We start from the raw sequence: 19,147 nt of genomic DNA, 5'->3' as shown, positions 1-19,147 counted from the left end.
AACATTTAGGATGGATTGACTGTGTTTAGGACTTTTTGACCTAGTTCAGTGGCAAGGAGGTTACCTTTCCAATTCAAACAGCTCTGCTTCTAACTTCAGGAGTTTTGAGGCACACAAGATTTCCATTATCTTGTTCTGAATTGCAGGGTTTGGGGTTTTTGCTGTGACTCCTTTTTTCCAGCCCTTTGAAGTACCAGACTCATGTTGTGCTTGCAGACAAAGCTGAAGAGAGTTTTCGTCAACTTCTTCACATAAGGGTGCATTTTAAACTTGTTCAATAAAAGGCCTCACAGTTCAAGTCCTTGTCTGGCAAGATAACGGCCTGAGTTCAGTGTGCTCATGGGACACTAATTAGTCTCTTCATTCAGATTTTCCTGTTTTCTTTTTCCTTTTTTTTTCTTTTTTTTTTCCTTTTTCCAAGAGGACTGAACATATAGCATGTCGCCAACATTCTCTGTGGTTTTCTGGAAGAATTTAACTGCTTCGTGGTGGCTTGGAGAAAGATGGTTCCTCTCATATATTTTTTTTTTCAAGACTTTTTCTTCCAAATGAGGTATCCAGACGGTGCGAAAGCATCATCTGTGTGTTTCGACAAATACCGTTTGCACCTACAAACTCTGCGATGGTGGAAATAAAGTACACTTCACCAGCTTCAGAATAATGGAACCATTGAAAATTTACAAACCAGGATGAGCACAAAGAGCAGTCTTGTTTTGTGAAGTTATGTGCAGGAAAAAGCTCAAGTCATGGTTGATGAGGTGTCTCAGAAATGTTAACAGTGTCAAGCAACTGGCAATTGGTTCCTGTGGCAGGAAATAGCTAAGGCAGCTCAGTGCTACAAGCAGTAGAAGCTGGGCTTATTGTTGTTGGAATTGTAGTTTCCTCTTTTTTTAATCATCCGTGTTGTAAGTGAATTTGTTTTAGCCCCTGGAGAATACATATTCTACTTTTGTGTGGTCTCTGCTCGTTTGGTAAGAATGGTACTGGCTAACGTACACACAGCTCTTGGGCAAGCTAAACTGCTTAGCTGGTCAATTGGTTTGTTACAGAAAGTCTGAAACATGGCAGGATGCATGTCTATGCCATGAAGGACTATTAAAAACAAAGACGCCACCTCTGGCTTCGGGAGTCTCAGAGCCACAGATTGCCAGGGGCTGGGAAGATACTGGGGAGAGGTACTACTGTGCAGTTGCCCACTGCATTGCAGTAGGGCGTTACTGGAGACAGAATGCCAAGCTTTGATCTGACCCACTATGTCTGTGTTCATCTACATCTGTTTTTATGTTTTGTCTGTGCACGATATTTTTAACAAAGGATAGGCAATAAATTAAATCATTTTTTGTTAGTCTGTAAGGAAAACTATCCTCTTGAAATCAGTGGCCCCAGCCAGGGTTTTGTCCTGCTCTGTGTGTTGATATAGGTGGTGATGAACATTAATTTATAGGAGACATGAGTAGAAAACACAAGTGCCTGTTAAAGTCTTAGATTCTTTCCAGGAAAAATGGGTCAATGAAGTCAAATCCTTTTGTTCTCTTTGAAGTATCTTTGTAGTTCTAGCTGATTCTATTTTAACACTGGAAACTATTTAATTCTTCTTTACTTTTCTCTAAAGTAATCTGTAATCTTTCCAGGCACTTCAAGTAGAGACAATAGTAAATCCTTCTGAATGCTACTGTGCATACCTCTTTTCAGCCCGGGAGATTCTATTGACTGTAGAAGTGAGTAGTTTCTGTTTATTTTCTCATGTTCTTACAAGCAAATATACGACTGACAAATGCTCCCTATAAAGTAATAACAAGATAAGGAACAAAAAGAAAGAAAAATAAATAGTCTGAACTTCTGTTTGAGATTTTTCAACTTGAGCTCTTTGAATCCAAGCAGTGAGTATGTTCAGCGATGACAGCTCACGCTGGTATCTTGTACGCTGACCAACCTTCCAAGTGATAAGTCATGTGTATTTTCTTTTGTTTTGGAAGGATCTATCTTTGTAAAGGGGGATCAAACAGCTTGAAATTTCGCTTGCAACGTGAAAAGAGAGAATAATATTTCTTCTGCATGATGTTTTGATGTTTGTTCCAGGGTAGATGAACACTACTCCAAAGTCTCTTTCAAATGAGAAGGGTCTGGAGATGAAATCAATGTAGTCAGCCTGGCCCACTGTCCTCAGCTCAGTGCTGTGGTGAGAAGATCCACCAGTATCTCACCATGGAATATACAAAAAATACTTGTGTATAGATGTAGATTGTGCTGTTTTTCAAAAAGAGGAAATCTGGGATGTAGCAGGAGTCTCTCCTGGTGAAGCTATGATTTAAAACTTTTGAAAAACAGGCATCAAACCCATGAGAAATGATTATTACCTTTCACATGATTTCTTTATAAAGTGTTTTCTCTCTGCGGAAAGTACTTCAGTGTTCTGAGCATTCTTTAAAATATGGACATGTTGCCAACTTGAGAGAATAAGAAACTTCATCATTATAATTCCTGTTACATAACCCTCTCCACCTCTGTTTTTCATCTTATATTCATGATTTAAGTTTTAAGACCTGCCTCAGTGTGAGTCTGTGTTCTTTGTACCAGTAACACTTAGGCTGGAGCATCAACATCAGACTTATAATGAAAAAAACATAGTTTGCTTCCGACCTCTTCATGCAGTGTTTTGCATTTTCGATATTGCACAAACATCATTCTGGAGTGAGCAATTTGTTTCATGCAAAATTTGCTATGCCTGGTGAATTGATCATGTTGAGTTTCCTGGTAGATGATATGAGATACTCTTTCTCCCATTTCAGATTCAGGTCACAGTGTGGCCTCTCATCAAAGACATGACTGAGTCTTGCTCTTGTTTTCCTCCAGGATATTGCAGAATTGGCTCTTTGGTCTTAGATCACTCACAGCGTCTTCCACTCTGCTATCTTCTTTTGCACCTTTGGCTTAGACACTGTTCCTGTGTTCTACTTTCTGTGCAGTGCAGCTCTCCTCATGTTTTTTTCCTCCTGTTTCATGATTTTTTTTTTATTTTCAGACTTTAAATGAATGTGGGGAGAGACCAAGTCCACCTGAGTCCACTAGTGACAGAGAGAAAGGTCTCACAACATCTTTCTTTCTGCTAGCACTTGCTGACTGGAGGTACAGAAGGATGCGATATATAAATCTCTTCTTATTGCTTTCTGTATATCTGCAGGGACTCAGCTCCTCTGGGGCTTTCACTTGTTTCACTTTTCAACTTCAGATTATTTTCTTTAATTTCTTTTTGCTGCCGGCACAATGGCACGTTCATTAATCACTCAAGCCCAAGGTGCTCGAAAGAAATGGTCTTTATCTGGTGACACTGTTCCAACAGCTTTTGCCTAACAGAACATGGGCTTTTCCAGAGCTCCTCCACTGGGTATTTCTGTGTGTCTGGAAAGAGAGTTTGCTGAATGAAAGGTGCAGCTGACTGCCACAGGGACAACAGTTTGGCTGCAAGATAAGGACAGCAGTCTAGACAGATCTGTCTCAGCACACAGGAAAAGATTATTTTGCCTATCTGAAGTTCTGTTCTAATTGTTCAGTGCGTGTTTGTATTTTTGGTGATGACATCTTATTTCTTCAAGGATTTTTATGAGTAGTAATCAGACTTGTTTAGCCTCACAACCTCCTGCAAATCAGTCTGCTTGGGATTTTTGGTCTTGCACTCAGTGCCTTTAGCTTCATTAAGGATGTTTCCTTTAGAATTTCCATATTTCTGCTAGAGAATTTTAATGTGCAATAGCTGAAGAGTTTACCTTTATTCCATTATCAGGTGTTTAAAGCTGCAGGGGATTTTAATGCACGGTGTGTGTCGAAAAGATGTGGAGCTACATTTGGAATGCTAAAGGCTAATGTGAACAATGCTGTGGTACCATGTGGTTGCAGAATTAATCAGTGCTTCCCTTGGGACAGGTTTACATATACCACAAGAGTAGCCCCCAAACACCTACAAGACAAGACTTGTGGGCTGTTGAACAAAGAACCTATAATACAGTCTTACTTACACCTTTTTCACTTTTCCAGGCATATTTTTGAGGCCTACAGACAGTCAGCCAAAGAGTCTTATGTCAGATGATGGAAAGACCACATCCAGCAGCATTTTAGAGAACCCTGTTGGAAGGTGATATAAATAGAACCACTCCATTGAACTCTGATCCTGTCTGAAATAAGAATACAGCAGAAAAAAGATTTGGAGAAAGCAACAAAAGTGCACTGTATGAGACAGAGACAAAAAGGTCAGGTTGTTAGATGTCCTGAAGAAACAGACAAGGAATGAAACAGTGGATATATGCAAAATTTTCACTAGGTTCTCTGAAGCCGTGAGCCCAGGGGAGTTCCCAGTGAGGTTAATATGGCAGTACACCTAAAACTGATTAAACATCTCTCCAAAAAGTGCATTGACTTTCAGAATTCATTACTCAGGCAAAAGTTTTAGGAGGAGTCAAATAATATAAGAAAACCTGCTGCTACCACAAATAGACATTAACACGCAGGAGGTTATAAAACTTTGTGTTCCAGGATGAAAGGCAGCCACTTCCTATTTCGGGTCAGGAAGATGCTTCCCCTGGAAGTCACTGTTAAGGATTGTCCATTACAGGATTTTTAGCTCAATCCGAATAGTGCCAGTGGCACTGTTTGACTAGATGAACCACTGGTTGAGATCTGCTGGTCTACTTTGCTCTAAATTTAACAGCCCTTTTCATGTGCCACAGGCCATGCTGCCCTAATTTTATTTTCCTTTTCTTTTTTTTTTTCTTTTTTTTTTTCTCATAAAGGAATGTCAGGAATAAGAGAAAATGATTTCCCTGCTGTTCAGGATACATATCTACTATATCGTTTAATTTGGGCTGTGCGTTTGGAGGAGACAGTTTTCTTTCCCCTGAAATACAGCAGGCTAAGTTCTGTTTACCCGTGGTAACTAAAGCCAACTGGAAGCAACGGTCCCCAGTTTAGTACCAGTGTATATGTAGGGCATTTCAGGGCTGTAAAATGCTCCTACAGTTTTGCTGTGGTAATTACTGCGAGTGAGCCAGCTGCTGGTTAATGGCGCTCACTGACTCACCTTCCTGTCCGCTCTGAGTTGGGAGGATGGAAAGTGGATGTGGTGTTGTCAGAAGGAACGGCAGCAGATGAATGCCCCCGATAACCCATTAATAGAGCATCAAACTGTCATCAGTGCAGAAAGCACAAAAACACAATTAATTCTCCAAAGTATGAGAAAGTCTGCTGTCATTTTACTCACTATCTCCTCAGTCAAGTCAAAGTTGATTCAGCTAGTTTTTTGAGGGGTGAAATATTAAGTACGTTCAGACTTTCACAGATAGTAATTTCTGATCTGCTTAAATGGATGAAGAAATATGAAGATTGTGTTTTGCACCCTTCCTGGAATACTGTGAAGATTCCTGTTCAGAGAGGAACATCTCTTCTCCTTGATCTAAGTGATCTCCATCTGCCATCATGGTGTTCACAGTGATATATGCATATTTTGAACCATGTCACGAAGCCTGAATCATGAAAGTTGGGGTCTGTGACATGGAAAGAGGCTTTGGTACACCAATAAAGCTGTATCTCCGGGTGGTAAAATGATATGGGACGTTATCTTTTGGTTTATTAGGTAGATTTATTACAGAGTTGTAGCTCTCATCTCACAGTTAAACCGCACGAGTCTTATTTTTCATTCAGTACTCTCCATACTTAAATCTCACTCTGAGAGTGAATTTATTTTTCAAGTGGAATATTAAAACAAACTCTCCTGAACCATTATGCTACTTGGAGAGTAACATCTATTTAAAAATATAGAGATATTCCTATGGTTTTATGCAGTCAATAACTCAAAATAGCTTGTGTCTACCACAGCACAGCTATCATAGACTTAGTCATTCCCACAGAGGGTCTTTGTTATGTTTGAAAAATACCAATTTTGAAATCAGAGGATCTGGTTCTTATTTACATGACTATGCCAAGAGGCCTTATAGTGGTTGCAAATGACATTGTGCAGACCTCCTAGTCTCCAGCACAGGAGACATTCATAGCATCACCCTGTTCAGACTTCCCACAGCGTATGACCCTTCTTCTGGCAGCAACGAAGCAGAGCCCTGTGGTCCTTTCCCTGTGTGCTGGATGGCATCAGCCCATTGTCTATGGGTCTTTTATGAAATATTTGAGCTAGTTTTTTCTTGGTGCTGCCATTGGAATTGCTTTAAATACTGAACTTTGTCTAAAAATCCCTGTTAATGTCATGTTGATCGTTTTCTGAGTGTCTGACTATATCACACTTTCATATGTGTAAGTGTGTGTATATTTGTGTTCACAGAATCCTAGAATCATATAATATCCCACGCTGGAAGGAACTCACAAAGATTGTCGAGTCCAACTCCTGGCTCCACACAGGACCACCCAGTGTTCAAGTCCTATGTCTGACAGCACTGTCCAAATTCTCCTTGAACTTCAGCAACTTGGGGCCCTGCCCATTGCCCTGGGCAGTCTGTTCCATGACTACTGCCCTCCAGTGAAAAACCTTTCCCTAGCATCCACATGACCTTCCCCTGATGAAGGTCTGTGCCATTCCTTTGGACCCTATCTGATTATTCTTGTTACTCGGATTTCTGAATAAATGCACCTTGTTTTACACTCAACAGAAGAAATTGCTTGCCCAGTTTGTATGCACTGGGTTCCCACTCTTTTCCAAGCAATGTCATTTAGAATCGTAGAATCATTAAGGATGAAGAAAACCAGTAAGACCATCTAGTCCAACCATCAGACTTCAGCACAGAGTATTACTTTTCTAAAAAGTGTTGATCTGGGTCATTAATTGTGAGGCAATTTTCACTTCTCAATATCTCAGTACTTGAAATATAATTTGTTATTAGAGATGCTGCTAATCTTTAGCCCCCTGGAGCAGGTCTTTCCAGCCTTTATCTAACTGCCACTTCCATAGGCCTATGTGAGATCTGTAATTTCTGAGAAGAGCGTAGACATGATTAAAGATTTTTGGTTGCTTTGCTCACGTGCTAATATGACATTTGTCACGGAGTGCTGCCTGCTTCCATCCCAACATTTGCTACCTGAATGCAATTTTGTCAAGATGAAATACAACTAAGAAATGCTTGCCTTCTCACTGTCTTTCAAGGGAATTTGTCCTAGTTGCTGATTTCTAGAAGAGCGGTCAGATGGTTTGCAATGGGATGAATTACAGTCAAAAGGGCAACAGGTACAAGATTAGATCCTGTGTAGGCTCATGCAGTGTGACCACAAAGCCTGCCTGCATCTGGTGTTCTTCTTATTCTTCTTCGGAGTAGGCAAGCACTTGTGAAGTTTTGGTTTCATATATTAAGTATTTCTTGTCTGTCTGTCTGTCTGTCTGTCTGTCTATCTATCTATCTATCTATCTATCTATCTATCTATTTCAGAGAAGCTTACTGTCTATTTGGCAACAATCTCTATCCCCACTATACTGTCTTTCAGCTGTAATATTTTCTTCACTTGGCTGCAAACTCAATGAAGTCACTTGCCACAGAAGATTTTGAAACATATTATTTATGGCTCCAGTCTGTCACCCTCAGACAACATTCCGGGATGATGCAATGTAGCTGTACACAGTATTTTTACATTTCTCTACACTTTGTTATTTTTTCTCTGTACTTCGCTTGCCCTTTAAAAACTATAAAAGACAATACTTATTATATCTCATGTTAGAAGTCTGTGAAAGTATACATAAATCTTATAGAAATGATCCTTTCTGTTCTTTTTTTAAGTTTTTAGATTAATTATTGTAATGCGAAAGAGTTAAATAAGTTCTGATAAATTCATTTGAGTCAATGAGCTAACTCCGTGATTTTGTGTTTGTTATATCTGAATTTGGGATTTCAAAGTACTTTTGAGACTTTTCATTGATAGGAAGGGAAGTGACATTTTTTTTTCAGCATTCTTGAATGAGTGAGTTCACAGTTTGCATGTCATGCGAGACTCATTTTCTCATTTGTTCCTATTTTAAACATATACTTATCCTCCCACTGTTCCTGAAAAAGTTGTGTTTCTTCTAGATTCTCTGCCTAAAAAAATCCCTAAAAACAAATGCAGCTCCCAGCCTGGCAGACAGTGGGCAGTGCCTCTGAATAATGAACTGGACCCGAGGTTCAAGCTGGATATCAGGAAAAGGCTCTTCACCAGAGAGTGATGGGCATGGAATGGGCTCCCCAGGGCAGTGGACATGGCCTCAAGCTGCCAGAGTTCAAGAAGTGTTTGGACAACAGCCTCAGGCATAGGACCTGGATACTGGATGGTCCTGTGTGGAGCCAGGATTTGGACTCAGTGATACACATGTAGAATACTGTGTCCAGTTCTGGGCTCCTAAGTTCAAAAAAGAGAGGGAACTCCTAGAAGGAGTCCAGTGAAGGGCCACAAAGATGGTAAAGGGCCTGGAGCATCTCCTGTATGAAGAAAGGCTGAATAACATGGGTCTGTTGAGTCTGGGGAAAAGAAGATTGAGAGGGGATCTGATTCTTTATGATAAGGGTGACGGAGCACTGGAACAGGCTGCCCAGGGAGGTTGTGGAGTCTCCTTCTATGGAGATATTCAAGATCCATCTGGACACCTACCTGTGTGACCTATTGTAGGGTACCTGCTTTAGCAGGGGGATTGGAATCGATGATCTCTTGAAGTCCCTTCCAACCCCTGCAATTCTGTGATCCTCATGTAAGTCAGGATATTTCTAAGTCAGGATATTCCGTGATGCTATGAATATAAGTTGATAGGTGTGCCTTTAGCAATGCTATATATGTTCTATGTACTACAGCTACTCTAGATTTCCTCTGTATTCAATAGAAAAGAATGGGCACTTCTTGGGGACATTTCATCTATACTGAAGATAAAAGTCTAGAAGAGGATGGGGGGTTGCATTCTGACTGTAAATTTGAAAGTCAGGAGTTCTCCACGTGGGAATTTCTCTCATACCCTTGCCCCGAAGTCAATCCCTGCCTGGTGCCTGGCATAGCTCAAAACTTTTCAGAGCTGCAGTGCCTACTCACAGCTCTGAGACTTCTGTATGGCATCCAGAAATGACAAGTGCAATATCCAAACATCCTACCCAGGAAGAGCCGTTCACCTTGCAAGAAATCATAATAAGGCTGCTTTCATTGGTTTTCTTTCACCTTAAGCTTTGCAACAGAGGTAGGCTTAAATGTAAAGGTGGTCTAGTGCTTAAACTGCTCACAAACATTTGCATGCATTACACTGGTTCAAAGTATGGTGTTTTTCAGGTCACCTGCCTGTGCTTTTTCATGTTCGTACTATTTCATGATCTTTTCATCTTTGAGGATTTGCATTTGTGAAAGCCTTTAGCCTGTGTTTAGTCAATCTTATAAAACTGTAAGTAGTTCAACTACATCAAGAATAAGAAGTAATGGAGTAATGAAAAATAAGAATGCTGGTTTGTGGAGTGCTTTTTTATGCAAACTTGTCAAGTGTAACTTCTCCTAGAGATTTAATGAAGATCAAAGCCATTTATGATGACCACATAATTAAAAGTAAAATGTTCACTTCTCTTGTGGTCGCTGATGTATTGACATGGTCGGTTGTGGCCAATTAAGTTGCAACTAGAATTTTGTTTCTTTCATCATGTTTGCTGGGAAACAGAGTGTGTTTTAAATGTATGTCCTCATTTTAACTTCCCTTCCCTTCCCTTCCCTTCCCTTCCCTTCCCTTCCCTTCCCTTCCCTTCCCTTCCCTTCCCTTCCCTTCCCTTCCCTTCCCTTCCCTTCCCTTCCCTTCCCTTCCCTTCCCTTCCCTTCCCTTCCCTTCCCTTCCCTTCCCTTCCCTTCCCTTCCCTTCCCTTCCCTTCCCTTCCCTTCCCTTCCCTTCCCTTCCCTTCCCTTCCCTTCCCTTCCCTTCCCTTCCCTTCCCTCCCCTCCCCTCCCCTCCCCTCCCCTCCCCTCCCCTCCCCTCCCCTCCCCTCCTCTCCTCTCCTTTTTTATTTCCAGTAAAAAGCTTTTTTTTTTTCCCTCAGAACTAAATTCTGATTATTTGTGTTATTTTTTGCTTTTATTCTTGCTCGAATCTCTGATATACTCCCAACAGGAGTCAAATCTACCATACTTTATCCATCTTACTTTATACACAAGCCATCATTGTTTTCTCCTCTTGTCTTTTAAAAACGCATCAGTAAAATAAAATTTCACCTTCATAGAAAGCTATCTTATAAACAGAGAACTATTTTCTGTTCCACAGACAGAACAGCAAGTCTCCAGTTGCTCTACTGCAAATAGAGTTACACGGTCCTTCCAGCAATTTTTTCACTGACAGAAACAATCACAGGTAAAATAGTAGTGTTGCTTCCCTGGAATTTTTAAAACAGGACAGTGATATTTTTCTTTCTCTTTCATAGCATTTATAGAGGAAAATTTCTCCCAGCAGAAAACAAAAAATCAAGATTCAATGCTTTTGTACACCTTTTCAATCTATGCTTCCATTCATAATCTCCCCACATATTGATTTTACAGACCTGGCTCTCATAGTGATAAATACACTTGACAGAATCATTTGGCTAAAATATAGTAATTAACAGGCAAGATGGTGTTCCTAAGATTTAGAAATGGGTTAATTAAATACAATTGTCCACTAGCTAATGCATGCACAATTTTACTATAAACTCTGATTTTTCTAATTTGTCTTTTCCTTGTTCTATCTAAAATTTAATTAAAGCAGTCCCATCTGGGCATAAATGGGAGATAAAGACAAGTTATGAGCAATGCAGGAGTGCAAGCTAAGCTCAGCTGCACCACATGGATAGTACAGAACGTGGTCAAGACTCCCCAGTGACTGTCCTGTATTACTGCAAAGAGAAAGGTCTGGGGATTTTTCAGACATTGTGCTTTGCTAGTCAGAAGGAAAGATGCTCAAAATGTGAACAGAAGCATCGATATACTGATAGCAGTTCTGGCTTTATCTACAAAACAGTCTTACCTCTTCAAAATTATTTTTCATTCCCAGTGGTCAGAGCAGATGGATTGTACTGTTGTTGCAGAGGCTTCTGTTCCAGATAAGGAACTGGAAGCAGAGAGAAGAGAGTTACAGAATGTGAGTGGACAGCGATGAACACCAAGTTGAACAGGAGCCAGCAGCATGCCCTGGCTACTAAGAAGATATCCTGGGCTGCATTAGGCAAAGCACTACCAGCAGGTCGAGGGAGATGATCCTTTCCCTCTACTCAGTACTGGTGAGGCCACGCCTGGGGTGCTGGGTCCAATTATGAGGCTCATAGTACAAGAGAGGCAAGGACATACTGGGAAGAGCCCAATAGAGGACTGCTGATGTGATGAGGAGACTGGAGTACTTCTCCTATGAGGAGAAGCTGAGAGAGCTGGGGCTGCTCAGCTGGAGAGGAGGAGGCTCAGGGGGATCTCATCAACGTCCACAAATCCCTGATGGGGATGGTGCCAAGAGGCTGGAGCCAGGCTCTACCAGTGTTGCCCGGTGCCAGGACTGGAGGCCATGGGCACAAACTGGAGCACAGGAGGTTCCCTCTGAACACCAGGAGCCCTTCTGTGCTGTGCTGGTGATGAAGCGCTGGCACACTCCTGTCTTTGCTGGCACAGGTGCTGGAGCAGGTCCAGAGATCAAACACTTCCTACCTCAACCATTATGTGACTGTGACTCTGTGAAGTATGGACATTTGGACAATAACTTTTTCTTCCTATACAATTAATGGAGGAAAACAGGCCCCAGTACTGATTTCTTACTCTGAATTGTACTCATGAATGTCTTTCTCCTTTCCATTGACTGCTGAGGTATCCTTGGAAGGCTGGTTGTGTAATTTAGGCACCTAAGTCAGATCCTGAAAGTTGCCAAGACAGGAATGGTGCCACAATAATGGATTTATTCTTTTGAATTTGCCTGTGAAACCTGCTGGCCAGTAAATACTGACAGATGTGCTGATAAGGAATCATCAAGCTTAGAGTGGGAAATCAGAGCTGGCATCTCAGTGCCACCAAATTATCTGATACTGAATTCACTGGAATTGGTATTTCAGCCCAGAGGGAGAAGTGCAGCAAGACATACATTCATCCGGTCTCATCCCATCCTGTCCCATCCCTTCTCGTCTTGTCTCATCCCATCCTGTCCTATTCTATCCTGTTCCATCCCATCCCATCCCATCCCATCTCATTCCATCCCATTCTATCCCATCTCATCTCATCCCGTCCCATCCTATCCTGTCCCATCCCATTCCGTCCTATCCTATCTCATCCCATTGCATCTCACACCATCTCATCCCATCTCATCCTGTCCTATCCCATCCATCCCATCCCATCCCATCTCATCCCATCCTATCCCATCCTGTCCTGTCTCATCCCATCCCATTCCGTCCATCCCATCCTATCCTATCCCATCCCATCTCATTCCATCCCATTCCATCCCATCTCATCTCATCCCATCCCATCCCATCCTGTCCCATCCCATCCCATTCCATCCTACCCTATCTCATCCCATCGCATCTCACACCATCTCATCCCATCTCATCCTGTCCTGTCCCGTCTCATGCCATCCTGTCCTATCCCATCCACCCCACCCCACCCCACCCCACCCCATCCCATCCCATCCCATCCCATCCCATCCCATCCCATCCCATCCCATCCTATCCTATCCTATCCTATCCTATCCTATCCTATCCTATCCCATCCTATCCCATCCCGTCCCATTCCGTCCTATCCTATCTCATCCCATCGCATCTCACACCATCTCATCCCATCTCATCCTGTCCTGTCCTGTCTCATGCCATCCTGTCCCATCCCATCCCATCCCATCCCATCCCATCCCATCCCATCCCATCCCATCCCATCCCATCCCATCCCATTCTTCCTGACGGAATGCTCTCAGCACTTTGTTTCACACAGAGAAAAGATGTTCAGATCCACAGTTCCAGTTTACCCAACTCATGTAGAGAAAATTCAGTGAAGAAATGAACATGGAAAGCAATTTGTCTTTTTCATGTCGAAATTTGTATGACAGTGATACTCACTTAATTGAAAGCTGTGTTTTCCTGCTAAAGAAAAAAGAAGTCTGTCTTTTCTACCCAGCAAAGTTCATTGTGGTTGCTAGAGAAAACAGTCTTTGAAGATACTTCAATGAATATACTGCTCTAACAGTTAGTTTCCCCTGAATCTCTCACAGCACAATTAAATGTTGGTCTCTGTAATTGATTACTGTTAGCTATTACCTGGACATATCCTGAAATTTTCAAAAAGATCAGCAGTCACGCAAAGGATTTACAAGAATTTTCAGCTTAGAGGAGGAGAGCCTGCCAAGTGGTTTGGATAAATGTGAAGGCAAGTTTGGGCTGTGCATGGTGTTCGTAATCCCTGTCTTAGGTCTGTCTAGCTGGGTATGTGCATATGGACCAGGGTGTTGCCAAGGGAACACAAGGCTGGAGTCCCAAAAGCAGAGCACCCAAAGCCGTGTGGTTGTACCTACAGGGATCTTGACCTTCTTATTGGAAATTCTGTTGCTGGTGAATCTGCCCTGTTTCTGGCTCCATACCTGTTGTTTTCAGGGTCAGTTTGGTGATCTCAGTACCAGAATCTTCTGTGCTCATACCTTCATTGTGTAGAAATGAGGCTGCTCAGGGAGGTGTTGGTGTCACTGTCCCTGGAGTTGTTCAAAAACTGTGTAGATTTGGCACTGAGGGACATGGTTGGTGGTCATGGTGGGGATGAGCTGGTGGTTGGACGAGGTGATCTTAGAGGTCTTTTCCAATCTTCATGATTCTACAATTCTATGATTCTCTGAACTGTTTACTATCCCTGGGATTTTAATGTAGAACCACTGGGTAGTTGCTAAAACTAAGTGGGTCATCAGGTACAAACCGATGTCTTGTTCCTTCTGGATGAAAACAAATTTTAACAAAGTTATTCAGCGACATATGTATCTGCATTTGCCATAAGGGAACTTGCTCATAGATCTTGCCAGAGTGGGAACAGAAAGAATAAGACAAGTGGTATGAAGAGGCATGCAGTAGATGGCCTCTGCGCTTCCCTGAACCTTTACACTTGAGTCACCCTTTAATCCTACAGAAGCTGCTGAAGCCCTGCCTGCTGTGTTAAAACAAATATATCTGAGTAAGAGGGACTGGCTGCTGTGTGAGGCTTGCTTTCCCTCGTTGTACATCTGTATCAGCCAGGGCTGTTTGGTTGTCCTAGCAGGATGAGATCAAGGCAGCACCTTCCGTCTGTCCCCAGGAGCTTGGCACTGAGGGGCTCTTTTTCAGAGTCATTTTTCCCTGAAATTGACTTGTATGACTCACCCAGACTCAGAAAAGGGAGAGTGTGTGGGTGTGAGAGGTTTACACAAGATTATTACACTCTCTGAATATTCCATGTTTCTTGTCATCCATCTGTAGTTTCAGAGAATCCAAAAATTAACCTTGGATGGGAAACAAAGCCCAGCTTTTAAATGTGCTGCAGTTTTCTGGTGTCTTTTCTTTCATGTTCTGAGGCACTTTTCTGGAAATATACTTAAGTGACTGGCTACAAAACACACTTGAGATGTGATTTATATGGAGAGGACAGCTTGAGACACTCCCTCAGAGCTCAGCGCACAGAAGTTTGTCATGTTTGGCTTGTCTTGAAGGGAAAAAGAGAGCTGTGTGTTTTTCTTCTCTCCAGACAGAGAGAACTCACCTCAAGATGCTGTTACTGTATTTTAGGGAGTAGGGACTGTGTGGTTTGCTCAGGAGTCTATGGAAGGGTCATCAGAATACGCTGTTCAAAATTAGGGGCAGGCTGTTATTTGAAGGTGCCCACTGGGGAAACGGTGAGCAGCAGCTCCTGAAAGAATCATAGAATTGTTTGAGTTGGAAGGAACCCTTAGCGGTCATCTGGTCCAACTCCCCTGCAATGAACAGAAGACAGATGGGGGTACCATCTTATTAGGTCATCTGGCAAGACCAGTGTAGGTAGAAAGAGTTGGAGTGGAGACACAGCAGAATTTCCTGAAGAGGAGGGACCTCTGGGATGTCTTAGCTACTTCACTCCCCATGCGGAAATATTTGAGGAGCAAAAGGATAATGTCGCACAGCCAGCGTCAACGGATGGGGCAAGGGATGGGTTTTTCCCTGTGCACTTTTCCCTTCAGGAAGAAAAAGTTTCAAACCCTCAGCCAATTATTTAGTCATATAGCTAATGCCAAGAAAAATCATCTGAAGGGGAAAGACAACCAGGAAATGATGGTGGAGATGGACCCATGAGTATGGAGTGAATTGGAAGCTATATGAAAGAAAAAAGGATTCGATCACAGAAGGAGAAAGAAGATAGGTGAGGGAATGGAGGAGAGGGAAAAAACAAGAAGAGACTTAAGGGACAATTGTTCATTTTACAAATAGGGAAAAGAGAAGGAAGAATAATTTACCTGTCCTTAGATGACGGTGGTGCAAGATGAAGCTCTGCAGTGGGAAGGGGAGGTGGTGGCTACGGATGGTCTGTCCCAGCAGGTGAGCTCCTGACCCTTGCAAGTTTCTGCAGGGCCTTTTAGAGGAGCCTGCCTAGTAACACAAGGCCCAGGTTTCAGTTCTCGGTGTACAAAAGCACATTGTCTCAAAGCATATCTAGAAACATGGCAAAGTAAAGTCGCACTGCCTGGCATCTCACGGCTACAAGTTGTTTGACCAACCTGATCTCCTTCTATGATCTAGTGACCCGTCTGGTGGATGAGGGAAAGGCTGTTGATGTGATCTACCTAGACTTCAGCAAAGCCTTTGACACTGTCTCCCACAGTATTCTCCTCCAGAAGCTGGCAGACCGTGGCTTGGACAGATACACCCTTGGCTGGGTAAGGAACTGGCTGGAGGGCCGGGCCCAGAGAGTGGTGGTGAATGGAGTTAAATCCAGCCGGCGACCGGTCACGAGTGGTGTTCCCCAGGGGTCGGTGCTGGGGCCTGTCCTCTTTAATATCTTTATTAATGACCTGGATGAGGGTATTGAGTGCACCTTCAGTAAGTTTGCAGATGACACCAAGCTGGCTGGAAGTGTTGATCTGCCTGAGGGTAGCAAGGCCTTACAAAGGGATCTGGATATGTTGGATAGCTGGGCTGAAGCCAATGGGATGGGATTCAACAGGACCAAATGCCGGGTCCTGCACTTTGGCTGCAATAACCCCAGGCAATGCTATAGGCTTGGGGAAGAGTGGCTGGAAGACTGCATAGAGGAAATGGACCTGGGGGTGTTGATTGACGCTAGACTGAACATGAGCCAGCAGTGTGCCCAGGTGGCCAAGAAGGCCAATGGCATCCTGGCTTGTATCAGAAATAGTGTGGCCAGCAGGAACAGGGAAGTAATTGTCCCCCTGTACTCAGCAGTGGTGAGGCCGCACCTCGAGTACTGTGTCCAGTTTTAGGCCCCTCACTGTAAGAAAGACATCGAGGCCCTGGAGCGTGTCCAGAGGAGGGCAACAAATCTGGTGAGGGGTCTGGAGCACAGGCCTTATGAGGAGCGGCTGAAGGAGCTGGGGTTGTTCAGTCTGGAGAAGAGGAGGCTCAGGGGAGACCTTATTGCTCTCTATAACTACCTGAAGGGAGGTTGTAGTGAGCTGGGCGTCAGCCTCTTCTTTCGGGTGACTAGTGATAGGACTAGAGGGAATGGCTTCAAGCTGCACCAGGGAAGATTCAGGCTGGACATTAGGAAATACTACTTCTCTGAAAGGGTGGTCAGGCACTGGAATGGGCTGCCCAGAGAGGTGGTGGAGTCACCGAGCCTGGTGGTGTTCAAAGAGCATTTGGATGTTGTGTTGAGGGACATGGTTTAGCGAGAATCATTGGTGAAGGGTGAATGGTTGGACTGGATGATCCTGTGGGTCTTTTCCAACCTTGGCGATTCTATGATTCTATGATTCTAAGTCCTCACTTACGAAAGTGGGACAAAGCCAAAAGCATTACCAGGGTGGTATTGCACTGTCTACAAAGAGGGGGAAATAGTATGATAATAGAATAACTTACATTAAAAGGGACCTCTATGCACCTCCAGGGCACAACTGGTGCTCCATCCCCAAGCACTTCGGCGGTGCTCCACAGGGCTCACTCCACTATATCAACATCTGTCTTGTATTGGGGTTTCTGCAGTTGCACAAGTGGTTTTGCAGCAGAGGCATAGGATTTGGGGCTTATGTGTGTAAGAGCAACACAAATTTGAAGGTTACACAGTGCAGATGTTGAAAAATCTCAGTAGCTACCCTGTTATTAAGGTTTCAAAATCTAGGCATTTCCATTTTAGCATAATTGCACAGAGTATGGTAGCTCAAATCCAAGAAAAACACTTTTCTAATAGCCTGAAAGCATGCAGTTTAAAACTGATATCCATTTAAGAAGTAATTTCTCCCATTTGATATTAAACTGGTTCCTTTTTTTTTTTTTTTTTTTTTTTTTTTTCTAAATCCAGAGGGCTGTTTTGAAGGAAAGGAAGTTTTGCTCTGTCACATGGCTGTTATTGTGGAGATTGAAAATAGCAAAGTACACCAGACAAAATTAGCATTGCTGTGCATTCAGATATACTGCTTCTTTATTTGCTTTTTTACTATGAAACACTAAAGTTTAGAGCCAGATATTTATGATTCACCCACTTTTGATCAAATGAAGCCCTTTTGCTTGAGGCGAGAGAAAGGTCTATTAAACACAGACACAGACACCAGATGGCTCAGGATATTTGTCTTTTTCTAGGATAATGTTAGAGTGTAGAGCCAAAACCTAGTTCAGAGGCTGCCCTGAGGCCCCTTGGGGTTACAGTACTTTAAAAAAACAGGCAATAACCCTTGCTTCCAGAACTACAAAACTCCTTTCCCTGACTCATCTTTCTGATAACATTCACAACATCGTCTTGAAAAACAAGAAAATCTGATGACCAAATCCAAACATTTTCCTTGAACGAAGCTGCAGTGAGAGGCTGAGCTTTTATTTGGCCTGCAAGCTATACAGTGACAGACAGACAGGATGGGAAGAGGGCACCTCAGGAAGTGGAGGAATGCGCATCAGATAAAATCGCAGTATGTGTTGTATTGAGGAAGTGGTATTTGTACACCTTTAAGCAAACCTGCCACTTCATTCCTGGTATTATCACAGGGAAGTTTTGCACTGCATAACCAAATGCATACCATTTGCATTCCAAATACTTGTTACATAAATATTTGTCATCTCTTCTTGTTTTGCTATGAGCCTTGCAGATTCATTTGGGCTGTGCCTCATGATCCAGATGCTGGGCTCATTTAGTTGTGTTCAGTTCCCCTCCCCTCTGACTTCCTCTATGACTTTTGACCGAAGTTTCTTTGTACTTTAGCTCACAGCTAATGAAATAGAAGCAAGGGCTCTAGCTGGCCAAGGAAAATGTCTTTAACCCTTAGGGGGATCTTAAATTGAACCACAGAGCCACAGAATCATAGAATCGTAGAATCATAGAACCACTGAACCACAGAATAATTTGGGTTGGAAGGGACATTAAAGCGCATCCAATTCCAACCCCTGCCATGGACAGGAGCACTTTCCAGCAGCTCAGGCTGTCCAGGGCCCCTTCCAACCTGGACTTGAATTCTTCCATGGATGGGCCATCCATGGCATCTCTAGGCAGTTTATACCAGTGCCTCAACATGCTTGGAGCAACAATTTCTTCCTGGTATCTAATCTAAACCTATCCTCTTTTAGCTTAAAACTGTTACCCCTTATCATACCACTGCACTCACTGGTAAAGAGTCCTTCCCCATCCTTTCTGTGGGCTGCCTTTAGGTACTGCAATGCTGCTGTAAGGTCTCCCCAGAACCTGCTCTTCTCCAGACTGTATAATCTCAACTTTCTCAGCCTCAATTCACAGGAGAGGTGCTCCAGTCCTCTCATCATTTTTGTGGTCCTCCTCTGGACCTGCTCCAAGAGGTCAATATCCTTCTTGTGCTGGGGCCCCGGAGCTGAATGCTGTCTCACCAGCACAGAGCAGATGGGCAGGATCACCTCCCTCTCCCTGACAGCCATGCTTCTTTTTATGCAGCCCAGGGTATGGTTGGCTTTCTGGGCTTTTCTGGGCTGCAAGTGCACATTGGACTTGTGTCTTGAGCTTTTTACCTGCCCCTGTTTCCAAGCACTACTTCTCTGCAGGGCTCCTCTCAGTACAGTCATCT

The 19,147-nt window shown here is 43.1% G+C and overlaps 1 long non-coding RNA gene across 1 annotated transcript; it reads left to right on the top strand.

Moving 5' to 3' along the window:
- Window positions 1-8,791: 8,791 nt before the first annotated feature.
- LOC121109405 lies at window positions 8,792-12,286 on the top strand. Its single transcript, XR_005847632.2, has 3 exons — window positions 8,792-9,376; window positions 10,235-10,321; window positions 10,997-12,286. It is a non-coding gene; the product is annotated as an uncharacterized LOC121109405 (long non-coding RNA).
- Window positions 12,287-19,147: the final 6,861 nt, after the last annotated feature.

Source organism: Gallus gallus, chromosome 1, assembly GCF_016699485.2.
Source record: "Gallus gallus isolate bGalGal1 chromosome 1, bGalGal1.mat.broiler.GRCg7b, whole genome shotgun sequence".
Lineage (NCBI taxonomy): Eukaryota > Metazoa > Chordata > Aves > Galliformes > Phasianidae > Gallus > Gallus gallus.
This window is presented reverse-complemented; position numbering and strand designations above follow the sequence as displayed.